Raw genomic sequence first — 15,520 nt, 5'->3', positions numbered from 1 at the left:
GAAGCCTCTGGAGACCCTGAATCTGGCTCTGGTCCCATTCTCTGGGTTCCCACAACCACTGGGGCTGCCCTCTCTCAGTACACATGCCTCTGAGTATGCTGGTCTGTCCCCTTCTCTCCCCTGGGAGTCCTGGAGGGGCAGGGGTCACCTCTGTCTGGTGCACCATGGTCCTGTCAGTGCCTGGTGACATTTGGCTCTTGGGAAATACCTGGTAAAAGACAAAAAGGCACATGGACAGACAGACAGGCAAGCAGGCAACGAGACAAAAAGCCAACACAGGGCCACACAGTCATAAATCAAGGTGACCTCACTCAAGGCTCTCTGTGTCTGGAGAGTAACAATGCTCCCGAAGTGGCTGAATGGACAGCTCAACTGCCAAGGGTACTGGAAACAGAACCAGCTTTGTGACAGAGGAGAATGCAGGCATGGGGCCCGATCCCAGAAGAGAAGTCCACATCTCACCCCTAGGCTTCTCAGAACAGGCAACAGAGAAAAAGAGAACACCACAGATGCAAGTTCAAGTGCAAGTGGAAGCATCTGCCACTGAATTCAAGAGTCAGGTCAGCCTGAGGGAGGGGATGATGGAATTGTTCTGTATCCTGTCTGTGGTGGTGGTCACAAGAAACCACACATGCATAAAAACTCAGAATGTTATACCAAAAAGGGAATTTTACTGCACACAAGTAAAAATTAAAAATAAACACACACACACACACACACACACACCAATCACTCCTTAATGTTATTAAAAACAGACAGGCACTGGCTTTAGACTACTCTATAGCTTGAAGCTGCTGCATGATTTTGTAAATCAATGCATGGCTCTGGGCCTCCATTTTCTCATCTGTAAAATGGAGAGAACAGTATCTACTTTCAAAGGTTGGCTTGTTGGATCACAGGAACTAATGCATGACAGGCGCCTGACACATGGCCTGACCATATGCAGCTTCCAGTGCTGTCACGGATAATCCCATTATAGAGATGAGGCACTGGAGGCTCAGACAGTCTGTCTCCCCTGGGCCAACTCAAATCTTTCGAGGTAAGCTATGTTAAAAGGAAAAGGCAGGAATGTTATGCTTTAAAACCCAATCAGCTGTCCCCTACTTGTGTGCCCACACACAGAGCTGCCCACCCTGGGAGCCTGTCTTCCTGTCACTGCCAGAGTCTTATCCAGATGGTGGGCAGCAGAATCCACTTCCAGGCTGGCCCGGCCACCTCAATTCTTCTACACTGAGACAAGGAACTGGTGGAAACACTCGCCGGCCCGGGTGTGCAGCTCCAGCCTGGGCCTCTGGCTGCCAACACACGTCCTCACACACATCTGGCCCGAAGCAGCATGGGGAACTTTCCAATGGCAAGCAGAGGTGCTGGCAGCTGGAGCCTAGGCTTGCTGAAACCAACCTGAAGGCTGGCTTTCTAGGAAAGCCTCCAGGGCAGGCACTTAGGGCTTGTGGGGATCTCCCTGGCTGCCAGGCGTCAGAGGAGCCCGGAGGCCATACAGGAAACAGAGCTGAGAGATTTCAAGTTGGGGCCTCTCCTGTGTTAACAGGGCCGCCTAGAGAGAACTGGGCAGTCCAACGTGAGCACCCACTCTGTGTGAGGTATACAGACAGGAGGGGTAAAGCTGCCCAAGTAATGAAAAATAATCAAAATTATTATTTTGATTGGGCTGATCAGGGATGTGCCAAGTACTTCATTTACGTTATGTTATGAGATCTGGACTTGGAAGGGGTAACTGGCTTACCCAAGGTCACAGAATCATCATGTAACAGAGCCAAGATCTAAACCCTAGCTGCGTGATGTGGTGGGAAAAGACCAGTGCACATGGTTAGATAGTTCTCAGCTCTTAACTAAAGGGTCCAGCACAGTGCTTGGAACATAGGGGGTTCTCAATAGAGAAGACATTAGTAGAATCTTCTCATGGCCACACACCCCCTAAGAAGTACTCTGTAGCCACTGTAGGGGCACAGGGGAGAAAAGGGCCCATTCTGCAGAGGGCACTTAGAGGCTTTCCAGATGAAAAAAACAATTGCACTGGATCTTAAGGATGAGTAGGAGTTTTCTGAATGAGGACCAACACCGAATCTTATTAAATCCCCAACACTCTGCTCTCAGGAAATCCTACGGAATGAACCCCATCATCCACCCATTTCATGGCAGAGAAAACTGACATTCAAAGACGTTAGGTCACTGGCCCAAACCCATGTAGCTAGTTAAGGAGGATGCCAAAATTTTTTTTTTTTTTTGAATTTTAATGTATGATGGATGCCAAAATTTGAACTCAGTTTTATTTTACTTCTGAATGCCCATTCCTACCCAAGATGACCACGTGAAAGATGAGCATGTGGACCATTAGTGACTGTGTTCACTTCTCCTGGCTCCTAAGAACAGCAGAGCCGAGAATCCTGCCTCTACCACTTACCAGCCAGGTGACTGACTTCAGTCAGTAACTGTTGTGGTAAGTAAATGCAGCCATACAGGGGAAGCCAAAGGCAATGCTGTGAGCAGTAGGAGCTCTCTATCGTAGAGATTAAATGAGCTCATAAACCAGTGTATGACCCCAATCATGCTTACCATCCCTGACAGGTTCTCAAACCTGGTTGCACAGTACACTTGGGGGTGCTTGTTAAAACTTCAGAGTTTAACCCAAGTCAGCCCCTCCCACTGCCTGGGTTCAAACTGTGGCCCTGTGACTTCCTAGCTGCACGGGCCTGGGCAAGTCCTATCTCAGCCTGCTTCTCCATCTGTAAAAGGGGAGTAATAGCGGTGCCTACCTCATGGGGTGACAGTAAGGATCAAGTGATTCAATGCATGCAAAGCTCTAGGCACAGCACCAGGCACATAGTAGCTACTCAATAAAAATGGTTTTTGTTACATTTCCCCCAGTCTAGAGTCGGTGGGTACAAAGATGATGAAATGTGTGCAGAGGCCTGGCTATTCCTGATCCTACCAGGTAGAGATCGGAAGACCCCCCCAAATCTGGACCTTCTAAAAACAAGGTCAAATGGACTTGGAACTTCTAAGATGGGAAGGAGCTCAGAAGAGAAGGAGGTGGGAGCCAGGGTGGCTGGAAAGGTATAGGAGAGAGGCCAGAGCAAGGAGTCTAGCAACCAGCTCTCCTCCTGGGTCCTCCCTTCCCCACTGGATCATGCTGCCTCCTCACTGGCTATCTCCTCTACCACATAGCCCCAGCTCATTTTGGGCCACCTCATTTTGGATGCCAGCGGCTGTTCTTGCCAGGTCCTCCTGTCCCTCTGCTCACCCCAAAAGAGAGATTTCTAAAACACAGCATCTGACTAGATTCCCTTCCTCCTTAGAATCCCTCAGTGGTTCCCTCTTAATGAAAAACAGTAAAACAACACCAATTCACATTTAATGAGCACTTCCTTACTTCCAGCCATGCTACTGGGCTTTGTTCCTTTATGGGGCAGGACTTACTGTCATCCCCATTTTATAGACGGGGTAACTGAGTCTAGAGAAGCCGATGGCCTTGTTCAATTTAGACCAACACAATCACCAGCCTGAGTTTCTGCAATGGCTCCATGCCTGGTCTTCTGCCTCTAGTGGCCATTTTGGCTCTGTCTGGTTGGGGCTGTAGACAAGGGCTGGACCAGGGGACTCCAGGCCCAGGTCCAGAGTCTGGATACCAGGACCTGGATTGAACAAGTGAACAGGAAGGCTTGGGAAGAACACTCCTAAAGTCTGGAAAGATAGCTGACACCAAACCTTCCTGTCACCCTCTAGGCCCCCAACCAAAGCCAAAGACACTGCAGCAGAATACCATAGGAGCTGACTGCCTAAACTAGGGCCAGAAATGTGGGGTTCCACTGGCAGCCTCTCAGGGAGTCTCAGTCTACAGCTCCCAGCTGCTGGGCTGGGGGCCCCAGGGAATGCTGGGAGCTCTCCCAGCCCCCCGGCGAGGCCCCACACCACACAGAACAGGCAGCCCAACCTCAAGACAGCAACAGTGCCAACCACACGGATTCTGAGCTGGACTGATGTGGGTTCTAATCCTGGCTCTAACACTTCCTTGAACAAGCTACTCACTCAGGAGCCTCAATTTTCCCCCTGTAAAACAGGGATGCTAATAGTATTTCCTGTCTCTCAGGGCTGTTGAAGGGGATAATGGGATGTCAGCAAGATGCCTGGTCTAGAGATAGACATCAAAACCCCTTCCACATAAGGAGACTGGGTTCCTTAGACCCCAATCAAAACCAGATCATTAGGGTGAACCAAGTTTAACTGTTATTTGTACGGGTAACAAATTGACAAATTTCATGTGGTTCAACCTAATAGCATCCCAGGGGCCTGGAGGAGTCCTTCTGTTTCCAGTGGACTAGACTAAGAATCACGATTACTTTATTATGTGTCATGTACTGAGATGACTCCTCCATTTATAGATGAAGAAGATACAGAGGTTCTGAAAGGTTAAGTAACCCACCCAAAATTGCATAACTAAAAAGTGACACAACCACAAATCACATCCAGGTCTGGCTGCCTCCAAAGCGTGTGCTTCAACAACTATGACACAATGCTCAGTCTGGTGCCAACAAGAGGTCATCACGAGGAATCTGTCTTAGCTGAACGATGTCAGTGGCTATCACCCTAGAATCACGGGATCTTGGGATAGAGAGGGCCTAGGCAGTCATGGTTTCATTCAAGGAACACACTTGGCATCTGTTCTGAGTCAGGCCCTGGACTATGAGGGATTCAGGCCTGGTGGGAGAGAAGAAAAGTCAACAGAGGACTAGCCCCAGTGTATGGGCACCGCAATGGGGTTGGGAAACTGGGAGGCTCCACATCAAAGTTGAGTGCCCTGGTTCGGTGACAGGTAGAAAGAAATGAACCAGTCCAGGATGCTCCCCAAACAACTGCCTCTACCCCTAAGCCCAGCCTCATCTTGTCCTACTGGGCTTGGGGATATGGAGGAGGAAAGAACAAGATGAGAATGTGGTCCCTGAGACCCTGAGGATGGCCACCTATTAGACGTGTCATAAGGCAAGAGGGATTCCTACACCAGAAGTAGGGTGGCTGCAGAAGTGGGTTCCAAGCTTCGTATACCCAAGGAGCCTCTATTCCTGCAAAAAGTGTATGTGATTCTGAATGGTCAGGTTCTGGGAGTGTCCTTGGCCATCCCTGTGTCCACGTCCTGCTGGGCTCACCTGGCAGAGACTATTCTGCCCAGCCTCAATTGGAGTCCCTATGTAGACATTTTCTGCCAGCTTCTCATGCTTCACACACAAGTCCCTGAGATAGGACAAAAGAAAATAAGAGATTCAGGCTCTCTCCTTCTCCCTCCCTCCTGGAAGCTTTCCTGTCTCCACTATACTACACTGTCCTTCTCCCCAGAGAAACATGAGATAATACACAAAAATATAATGCAATACAAAACAATAAAATTCCTCACAGCAACCAACAGTCTAGATGTATTTCCTAGGAGGCTGCCTTGTACTGCTGCTCCCATTCTGCAGTGGAGCAAATAAAGCATAGGGAGGCCAAGTAACTTGTTCTGTCTGGCTGGTAAAAAGTAGTCTTAAAACTGTCCACATTTCACCACCAGAAGCCATGTTTTGGGCATATTGTTTCCCCAGACTCTTTCCTATACATTGAAATACTTTTTGAAATTAAGATCCCATTGTATACATTAAGTTGTCTTTTTCACTTGCATTATATGGTGAGCATTTCCCATTTCATGAAAAACTCTTTGAACAAACCATCTCTAAAGGACCCTCCATAGTCCACCGAAGGTCATAGATCATTTATCTAATCATACCTCCAATGAGAAACATCAAGGTTCTTTTCAATATTGTTTTAATTACCATACTGCTGAATATCCAAATGTATAAATCTTCTGGGAAGATTGCTTTAAATTTCATGGGGCGCACCCTGGGCTAGTCCATTTTGAGCATCTCTCTCTATGTGTGGTCATGCCAGACCACCTGAGTCATATCATTTGAGTTGCTTATCATGGCAAGTAGTGTTGAGAGGGATGATGATAAAGATAATACTAGTGGGTAACTATCCAGCACTTTCATGTGCTAGGCACTTCTCTAAACCCTTTATGTGACACAACCCATGGTAGGTACTATCCTTCCTCTCATTTTTACAGATTAAGAAACTGAGGTGTACAGAAGTTAAGATGCTCACTCAAGGTCATGCCCCTGGTAACAGCAGAGCCAGGTCAAACCCATGCCATCTGGCTTCCAAACCCAAGGTTGGAAACTTCTACCCAGAAGTCTTTCTTTCTTTCTTTCTTTTTTGGTGCCACAGACCCCTTGACAACCTCATGAAACCTATGGACCACTTCTCAGAATGATTTAAAATTAATAAAATAAAGCATGCAGAATTCTAAATGAAACATTATACTGAATTATAATAAAAATGTTTCAGAAACGAAACGGTGAATATAAGTATCCCTTTATTAATGCAATAATGAAATCTAGTGGTAGGTTGAGTAGCATCACAGTTCTGAACTAGTAAATGATCTACTTACTACTAGCAGATGATAAATGAGCTTTGGGATCCATGCCATAGCTGTAAGGTGATATAAAAATAGAGCAGAATTTCTTTTTAAAAAAAATTTAATTTAAATTCAATTTAGTTAACATACAGTGTATTATTAGTTTCTGGGGTGGAATGTACTGATTCATCAGTTGCATACAACATGCAGTGCTCATTCCATCAAGTGCCCTCTTTAATGCCCATCACCCAGTGACCCCATCACCCCACCCCCCCGCAACAGAGGGGAATTTCTATTGGTGACAAAGTCTCAGGTATTATGAATATCACTAAAGGTTGTTGCCCTCATTCACAATGGAAGGCAATGCTAAATTACAGTCAGCGGTTGATGAAAATAAAGCTGAACTTTTCCCCTTCCAAGTTCAGGGCCCTCTGAACTCTACTCATGTTGAGAACTCCTCTACTAGTTTGCATTCCCTCTCCAGAGCATACCTCTCTGTCCTAGTGAGGAAGGGGCAGCCCAGGTCTCAGACCCCTACCTGTTCCCAGAGCCCCACGCCAGGCCTCATTATGGCCCTATTGCTGTGACGCCTTCCAAACAGATGGTGATCTCCACAGGGACAAAAGCTGCCTGGCTATCTTAGCCTCTCTCCAGCTTGGGGCCAGGCTTGGCCTGGGGCAGACAGTAAACCCACATCTGTGCAACGGACTGCCAGCCAAGGGTGGCCCGAAGCCAAAGGCTGCTGATTCACACCTTGGCTGGGGAGGAGGAAACGGTGACGCCGCTGCGTGGGTTTCTGGCTTTCTTTGCCAATGCAGTGGCCAAGGGGTCCATGCAATTCTGCTTAATTAAGCAGACTAGAAAATATTATCCTTATGTGCCTTATGGCCACGGTTTCCTTCACCCCCAGGGAGATAGCTGACTATAAGCTTCTAGTCAATGAGAGGCAGAGAAGTGGGTGTGATTGTGGGCAAATTAGTCCGCCTTTCCAAGCCTCGGTTTCCCTACTTGCAAAATGGGCTAATAACAGGACCCACATAGCAGACATTGATTGCTTCCACCTGCTCTTTCTTCCAGCAACAGTACTCTGGATCTCCAGTGACTATCTCTCCCGCTACATGCAACCTAGGGGGACTACCTATCCCAATACCTGGCACTTGCTGGGCCAAAGGATGGTAGGGGGATCTGGCTGCACCAATCAGACTCTCTCTTCCTAGAACTGAACTCTTGAGGGACCCAAGGACGGAGGGATGGAGCAGCTGCTCACCTTTGGTGATGCTCTGATGCCCCCTGGCAGCTCCTCTGCCCTGGCTCCAGCTGGCCAAGTCATTTCCCCACCCCTATTCTGCCCAGAGTCAGCTTTCCATATGTTCCCTGTGGCTTAAATTAGCGAGGGTCATTTCTGTCATTTGCATCTCACAGAGGTGCTGAGCAGATTCAGGGATCCAAAGTATGGAAAGCCTTGAGCACATAAGAAGCATTCAGATAAATGATACCCATTCTAGAAGAGTCATAGTAAATTATTATTAAGCTTTGAGAACAAGATAGGTCTGGAGTTATTTAATCCTTCCCAAACTTCAGAACTCCTACTGGCTCTCCCAGTCTCCTCTTTCTCTCTTACCTCTCCTGCCCCAGCTTCATCTTTGTCTGCATGCAGCCCTTCTGTGGACAGGTGCTCTCTCCCTCCAGCCTCCCACACTTTGTCTGTGCTCCACCCCCCTCTGTTTTCCTGTGGAAGGCCCACCAGCGGAAGGGCCCCAGGGACCAGCTCTCCAACTACTCCAGGATTTCTCTTGGACACGTCTGGGCCCCAGCCCCGGCCCCTGTGCACGGAAGCTGTGACCTTCCTGAGGGTAGGGTCCATGCTTTCTATTCTGTGGCTGTCGGCCCACTCCGGAGCTCCTGGCCCCCACACATCAGGCTTCATTTCCATCACTCAAACCACTCCTGCTTCTTTCAAACATACCACATATTGGGGTTTCCACTTCTTTGCCCTCCTGTTCTCGGCCTGAAATCCCCTTCCCTCTCCACTTGCAGCATCCCTCCTCAGCTTTGTGATCAGCTTTGGCTCACCTCCACCGCATGCTGCCTTGTCCAAGTCCAACTTCCCCAGAACCCAAGTGCACAGGCTTCTGCTTATTCCCCAAGTTCCAGGCTAGCTCTGAAACACCCTGCCTGTGACTCTCAGGACACTGACCTCCTTTGAAGGCTGAATTCCTGGTTTGTGTATCTGCAGATCATCCCTGCACTTCCAAGTGCCTGGCCCCTGGAGGGATTTGTATTTGTTCAGTGAATTCTCAGGAAACGTTGTCACTATTACAAAGTCCAAAGGTTTCTTGGTTGTGGTGGTGGTTGTTGTTGAAAGTGGTGGTTCTAGTAGAATTGCCAAAGTACAGGATGCCCAGTGAAATTTGAATTTCAAATAAGCAATGAATAATTTCAGAGTGAGTATGTCTCAAATATCACATGTTTATCTGAAATTCAAATTTAACTGGGCGTCCTGTTAAATTTGGTAAATCTGGCAACCTTAAGCCCTGGGATGGTCTGAAATAGGCCTGCAGAAGCATGTGGTAGAGCTCTGCCCACCTGCACACAAGATGCACCACCAGTCCCTTCTCCCTTCAGTACCTGAAGATGGTCCTGGGAGTGAGCTCCCTGCCCACCTGTAGGCTTGCATCTGAGCCAGCAAGCCCAGCAAGCCCAGGAGGAAAACACTCTGCAGTTTGGAGAAGAGGGTGGAGGAATGACAAGCATATGATAAAGCTGGGCCCTGTGGGCTCCCAGGAGAGCCCCAGAGGAGTGAGCCACACCAGCCCCTGCCCATGACGCACTGTGAGACACTGGGCTTCCCGGGTCTATTACATCAGGCAGCTCCCATGTCAGGCGGGGGCAGCGAAGCCAGTTCCACCAGGCGTCTGGCTAAGCCTGCCTACCAGCACTCCAGGGAAAGGACCGCAGGGCCCCAGTTTCTGGGCCTTACCCCAAGCTGGGAAGCTCCAAGGACAACTGTCCCAGCAGCACTGTCCTCAGGCATTCTGCACACAAGCTCATTTAATTTGCAAAGCCACCAAAGCCACCCATTTCCCAGAGAAGGGTCAGTGCCAAGAGCGAGTGAATGACAGAATCAGCCTAGAACCCAGCGCAGAAGCCACACTCACAACCCTCCAGACACACGGCCTTCTTAATAAGCCTCGTCTTCTCTCCTTCAGCCAGGGATGGTTGCCTATGACTCACTGCTTGCACCCACCATGCTGACAGGATCACTTGGCTAGTGGCTCTCTCCTTCTTGCAGCTACAGTGACCCACAGCTGGCCTTCATCTCCAAGGGGAAGGGAAAAAATGGAGTCACACAAAACAAGACTGTTCCCCATGCCGCAGCCCTTTCTCCCAGGAAAAAAGCACATACCACTTGCCATCAGGATATGAGTGTTCTAGATATTCACAAGTACAATGAATGGTCTGGTCCTTTAGTATTTTTCTGGCAGTGTGATGACTAACTGTACTTGGAGCTGACCCTTGTACACCTCTGGGTGGGCTAAGGTGAATGTATGAACACCCAGGGAGCGGGGTGTGGGGCCTACCTCTAATCTGGATGACCTTTCTAGTGTCCTATGGCCTCAGTGTAGGCCACAGGACTCAGGCCTGCAATTCTTTCCAACCCTCCTCAGCTGCAGGCGTTGTGGGAAGACCTGGACCTGCTGAGCAAGCAGCATTTTAACTAGAAAAGCATCTGTCCAGGCCTTCCCTCGAGGTATTTTAAACTCACTTCTTTCCACTTCTTGGGCTCTCACACTGGAAAGCTGCATCCAGAGACCTCCCTCTACAGCAGGAGTGGGGGAAGTCTTTGAGGCCAGCGCCTACATGGGAAGGACAGGCTCTCCGAGGAGCTAGAGAATCCCACTGCTTCGGGACAGGATGGGGCAGCAGGATGTGGGAACCTGGCTGAAGCCACCCACAGCTTGGCACTGCTTCTTTTTTTAAAATGAGCATTTGCTGTTTTTTTATTTTCACTAAAAACAGGAATATGTGTTCACTGCAGAACATTTGGAAAATAGAAAGCACAGACGAGAAAAAAAAAAGGAAAAGAAAGTGACATATTTTATCAGCTATCTTTCTATGCTTATACAGACACATATTTTCATCCTTCATTTGTAATCAGGTGGGAATCAGCCTGAGCATGTTGTTTTGCAACCAGCTTTTACTATTTAATATTCCCATGACAGAAGATAGAATACATTTTTATCATCTTGATGGTATCCTCCCATGTGGATATAGTGCATTTTATTTATCTTGTTCTCCACTGATGGGAGTTTAAGTGGTTACTGACTTTTTACTACCATAAACGATACTATGTTTATATGTTCCTAATACAGCTCATGGGGAAGGAGCCCTTACTTTATGATAGGCCCATTTAATCCTCCCGTCAGTCCTATGAAATGGGAACTGTTACTATTCCCATTTTATAGAGGTGCAGAGAGGGTAAGTCATTTGTCTGAAGTCACATTGCCAGTAGGTGACAGACCAGGGATTTGAACCCAGACTGTCTGGTATACTTTCTCTGCTCACCAGAAGCATGGAATAGCAAAGATTTAAAGTCTGAACTAAAGTAACATGTAAGTGATCTGAAGATATGATAGCTCCACCTGCCTTGATCTTGACACAGCTGCAGGAGCCCAGAGTGTAAGAAGCAGGCTGATATCTCCTGCATCCAAGGGCCAGAGGGATCAAAATGGTACAAGGCAACTGATAAAGTCCACTGTTTTTCTTTTTTCTTTTTTTTTAAAAGTCCACTGTTTTTCACTCAAAGAAAGCAACAGTCATTTAAAAAAAAAAAAAAAAAAAAAAAAAAAAAAAAAAAAAAAAGGGATCCCTGGGTGGTGCAGCGGTTTGGCGCCTGCCTTTGGCCCAGGGCGCGATCCTGGAGACCCAGAATTGAATCCCACGTCGGGCTCCTGGTGCATGGAGCCTGCTTCTCCCTCTGCCTGTGTCTCTGCCTCTCTCTCTCTCTCTCTGTGTGACTATCATAAATAAATAAAAAATTAAAAAAAAAAAAAAACCCACCTTACCCGAGGGGCCTTAATGCCTTACCTAGTGCACTACTCTGTGACACAGACAGGGTGCATGAGAAGAACCCACTGGCAGATAGATAGGAAGGCTCAGCCTTGCTTGAGGGCCTATGCCAGAAGCTGCAGGGTGTCCAGCCTGGAGCCGGCACCCTATAAATGCCTCCTGAATGAAAGAGCATGGAGAACATATAGCATGGCCTCACAGCAGCAGGTAGGAAAGAGGCATAGATTTGGATCATGGCTATTATTATTGCCAATGTTATTTTTCAAGACTACTACCATTGATGAAGGGCCTTTTCTACATTATGCACCAGGCTGAGTATCGGGTGACCTGAATTAACCTTCACCATTGCCCTACACTTATAGATAAGTACTATTGCACCCTTCTGCTCCCTTTTTATAAACCCTCAGGTGGTTCGTCTACAAGGTCACCCAGCTCAGAAGGGCTTGAGGAGGACTCAGAGCCAGATCTTTTCATCATGAAAGAAATGTGCTTGTAGCTGGCATTTATCCCTCTGGCAGAAGGCACGGAGTACAGATCGAGTGTATACATTATCTAAAAAGCACACAACAGTCTGAGAAGACACGACTCATTCTACAGATGCTGAAACTAAGACTGGGGGTTGAGTCAGCCAAGGCCATGTTTATTCCTAATGCCCAAGTTTGTTGCTCTGCCCTGTGTGTTTCTGCAAAAGAAGGGGTGCCAGGTAACTGGTAGCTGGAAAGAGAATGCAGCTAATCTGGGTAGCAGGTTCACACTTTGTTCCAGACCACTGAGCTCGCCAGCCAGAGGCTTCCCATAGACTGATATGAGCATGCTGGTAATACCTGATAAGGGTGTGATCTACCTTGCAAAACTCAATGGCTCAGAGTGGCGACCTTAGTGGAAGGAGGCTAAGGGGCTCCTAGTGGAAGGAGGTTTCAAGGCTGGTGGCACAGGGTCTATCACCCCATCACTCCGGGGGCACAATCAACTCAGAGCTTCCCGGGGTGAGAATGATGAGGGCTGGCGGCTGCCTGTGCTGCATCCTTCTAGGCTGAGGGAGCAGTGAGATGAGTAAAGGGCCAGGACGGGGAAACTAGGATCCAGAAGGTAGGTGACACACCTGAGGCTGCTTGGTGCAGGGGTGGAATCACAGGGCTGCCACCTCTCCCAGACCATGTATGCATCTGGCTCCATCCCTATGCCACTACTCCTTGCTGTGTGACCTCAGGTACAAGCCTTCCTCTCTCTGAGCCTCCAATCTTAAAGGAAGAGTGAGAGAGCTAAGGTAACTGGCTAAAGCATTAGGATCTTGCCTGTGTAAAGAAATCGTACCAATTACTAGAAGACAAATAACTCAATATACTGAGAAAGGAGCAAAAGATAAAACAGGCAATTCACAGAAGAGGAAATGTTAACAGCCCATGGAGGTAGGAAAAGATGCTCAACCTGGCCAGTGAGCTGGGAGATGCGAACACCACCAAGAGATCCTACTCTGTACCCAGCTGATTGGCCAAAACGAAAAGTCCGACCATTCAGGATATTAGTAAGGACACACAGCAAAGGGATGCACAGACACTGCTCCATGGCCTATAAATGTAAAGGGGACAACGCAGCAACCCCATCATAGGTACATGTGCAGGAAGCAGCTGCCTGGGTCTGTAGCGCTGAGGACACCCTGAAAGTCCCCAACAGAAACTAGGATAAATAGTAGTATATATAAATGGAATATTAAATAGCACTTAAAATGAACTGGGGCCACATGTATCAGCATAGATCTCAAAAGGATGTCTTTATATAGTTTTAAAACACTCAATACATGATTTGGGGCAGTGCTAAAAAGATAAAAACATTAAAAAGTGTGTAGGGCTGGGGTGGGATAGGGATTGATTGCAGACAAGTCCCAGGGATCTCTTTGGGGGTGATACAAAGATTATACAATTGGAATGCAGTGGTGGTCATACAGCTCTATAAATTCACGAAAACAGAGATGCCTGGGTGACTCAGTGATTGAGCATCTGCCTTTGGCTCAGGTCATGATCCTGAGGTCCTGGGATCGAGTCCCACGTCGGGTTCCCCAGAGGGAGCCTGCTTCTCCCTCTGCCTATGTCTCTGCCTCTGTCTCTCATGAATAAATAAAATAAAAATCTTTAAAAAAAATTCACTAAAACAATCAGCAAACCATACACTTAACAGGAGTGAATTTTATGGCATGTACATTATACCTCAATAAAGCTGTTGGAAGAAAAAAAAGTCTATCTAGTAGATCTAATAACCTATTTTTGAAAATGCATGGGAATGATAAACACCAAATGCAGGACACTGGTTCATTTTGGGGTGGGGGGAGAGTTAGGGAGGATACACAGGGGCTTTGCATCTGCCATGTTTTATTTCTTAAAAAACAAAAAATAGTGATCTGAAACATGGTAAAATGTGAACATCTGACAGAGCTGGATGGTGGATAGTTATTTGATTTTATGTATTTGTATACCTGAAGTAGTGTATTAATATAGTGAAAAAAGACTTATTTTAAAGGACTGTTGTGCCGACTAAATTATACAGAGAGCTTAATCCAGTGCCTGGCCCACAACAACTGATCAAATTTCAGCCATTATGATTACTGCTGCTGTAACTACTACTACCATCTTGCTCCTCCTAACGTCGAAAGATCTCAAGACAGAGCAAGCTTGGCTCCTGCAGCCAGGGACTCTCTTCTAAATCCAAGGCTTCTGTATATCCCACTCCAGTGCAGGAAATGGGGTGATCCTGCAAAACCTACAGAGAGCAAGCACTTCCTTCTCTCTTCAAGCCAGAAGATAACCCAGCCAGGGAGGGTCTCCCCAGGCCATCACACTTGAAAGCCCCCTTTCCATTCATTCAGAAAGCCCTGGGCTCTGGGAAAGGAAAGGTGCTAGCATGAAAGGGGAACAGCTCCCTGAGCCTTCAATCTTCCTGCCTCTGATAGAAGGAGGCGGCTTCAGGGGAGCCTCTCCAAATCATATTATCATCTACAATAACCCTTACCCAACTGTTGGGATCTCGGAGGTCCTGGGAATTTCTACCCCTGCATTCTTCAGACCTGGCCTGTGCCTCTGCCCCTGGGCCCACTGACGATGTCTATGCCCACAGGTGAAGGAGGGTGGGGTTGGCATGGAGAGGATGCCACCCTGATCATGGAGAAGATATCATTTCAGGGGGAACAGGTGACTCAGCCCTGAGCTCAGGTGCAGTTCTCCATGACATCTATAGTACCTGTGACCTGTTCCTTCTAAGGCAGCTGAGTGATGAACAGGCGGTAGCCAAGGTAGCTGCAAATGGGGAGGGGGTAGTGGAAAACTAGGGGGCATGGTTAACAGAATTCTCCTGTCATGGATCTGTATATTCTTACTCAGTGGTTCCGGCACCGGGCATGGGGTGGAGGGTAGAGATGTGTGATTTCGCTGCTGGGGGACATGTCTGGAGATAATTTTGGTTGTCACAATTCAGGAGGGGGATGCTACTGGCACCTAGTGGGTAGAAGCCAGAGATGTTGCTAAACATTCTACAATGCTCAGGACAGCCCCGCATAGCAAAGAATGATCTGGCTCAGAATGTCAACAGTGTTGAGGCTGAGAAATTCTGCCCCAGAGGGAAGGAACAACATTTACAGCTTGAAGATTATAGAAGATGGAGTTCAGAGAGATATATCAACCTGCCTAATGTCACACAGCAGGAAATGGCAGAGCTCAGGACTGTCTCACTCCCCTCGCCATGCTTTCTCTCCAGGGTGGCTGGGCCAGGTTCAGAGGAAGGGATATCAAGTGGGATGGAAGTCTAGGCACACACCAACAGTGACCTCCATTTCTTCCAGAGTGGTGGGCTGGATATGTCTCGAGAACAAGAGAAGGAGGCACTGGCAGTTTCTAGTGGGTTCAGGTCCTCTGCTATCATGGCATGAAATCTGCCCCGTTCCTATGGATGCCTCAGGCTTCAGTTCAACCCATCGCCCCTCTTCATCTGATGAAACCAAAC

At 47.8% G+C, this 15,520-nt stretch overlaps 1 protein-coding gene and 1 long non-coding RNA gene across 3 annotated transcripts in view; one reads left to right on the top strand and one right to left on the bottom strand.

Annotated features, from left to right (window-relative positions):
- Positions 1 to 15,520, bottom strand: part of SH3PXD2B (SH3 and PX domains 2B) — a 100,607-nt gene that overhangs the window by 82,638 nt on the left and 2,449 nt on the right. The gene's annotated exons all lie outside the window — the stretch shown is intronic.
- On the top strand, positions 421 to 13,551 carry LOC140632276 (uncharacterized). The gene is made up of 3 exons (XR_012029793.1): positions 421 to 560; positions 2,322 to 2,458; positions 6,271 to 13,551. It is a non-coding gene; the product is annotated as an uncharacterized lncRNA (long non-coding RNA).

The sequence above is a fragment of the Canis lupus genome, chromosome 4 (assembly GCF_048164855.1).
Source record: "Canis lupus baileyi chromosome 4, mCanLup2.hap1, whole genome shotgun sequence".
In the NCBI taxonomy this organism is placed as follows: domain Eukaryota; kingdom Metazoa; phylum Chordata; class Mammalia; order Carnivora; family Canidae; genus Canis; species Canis lupus.
The sequence above is the reverse complement of the archived record's forward strand: the minus strand, read 5'-3'. Positions and strand labels throughout refer to the sequence as shown.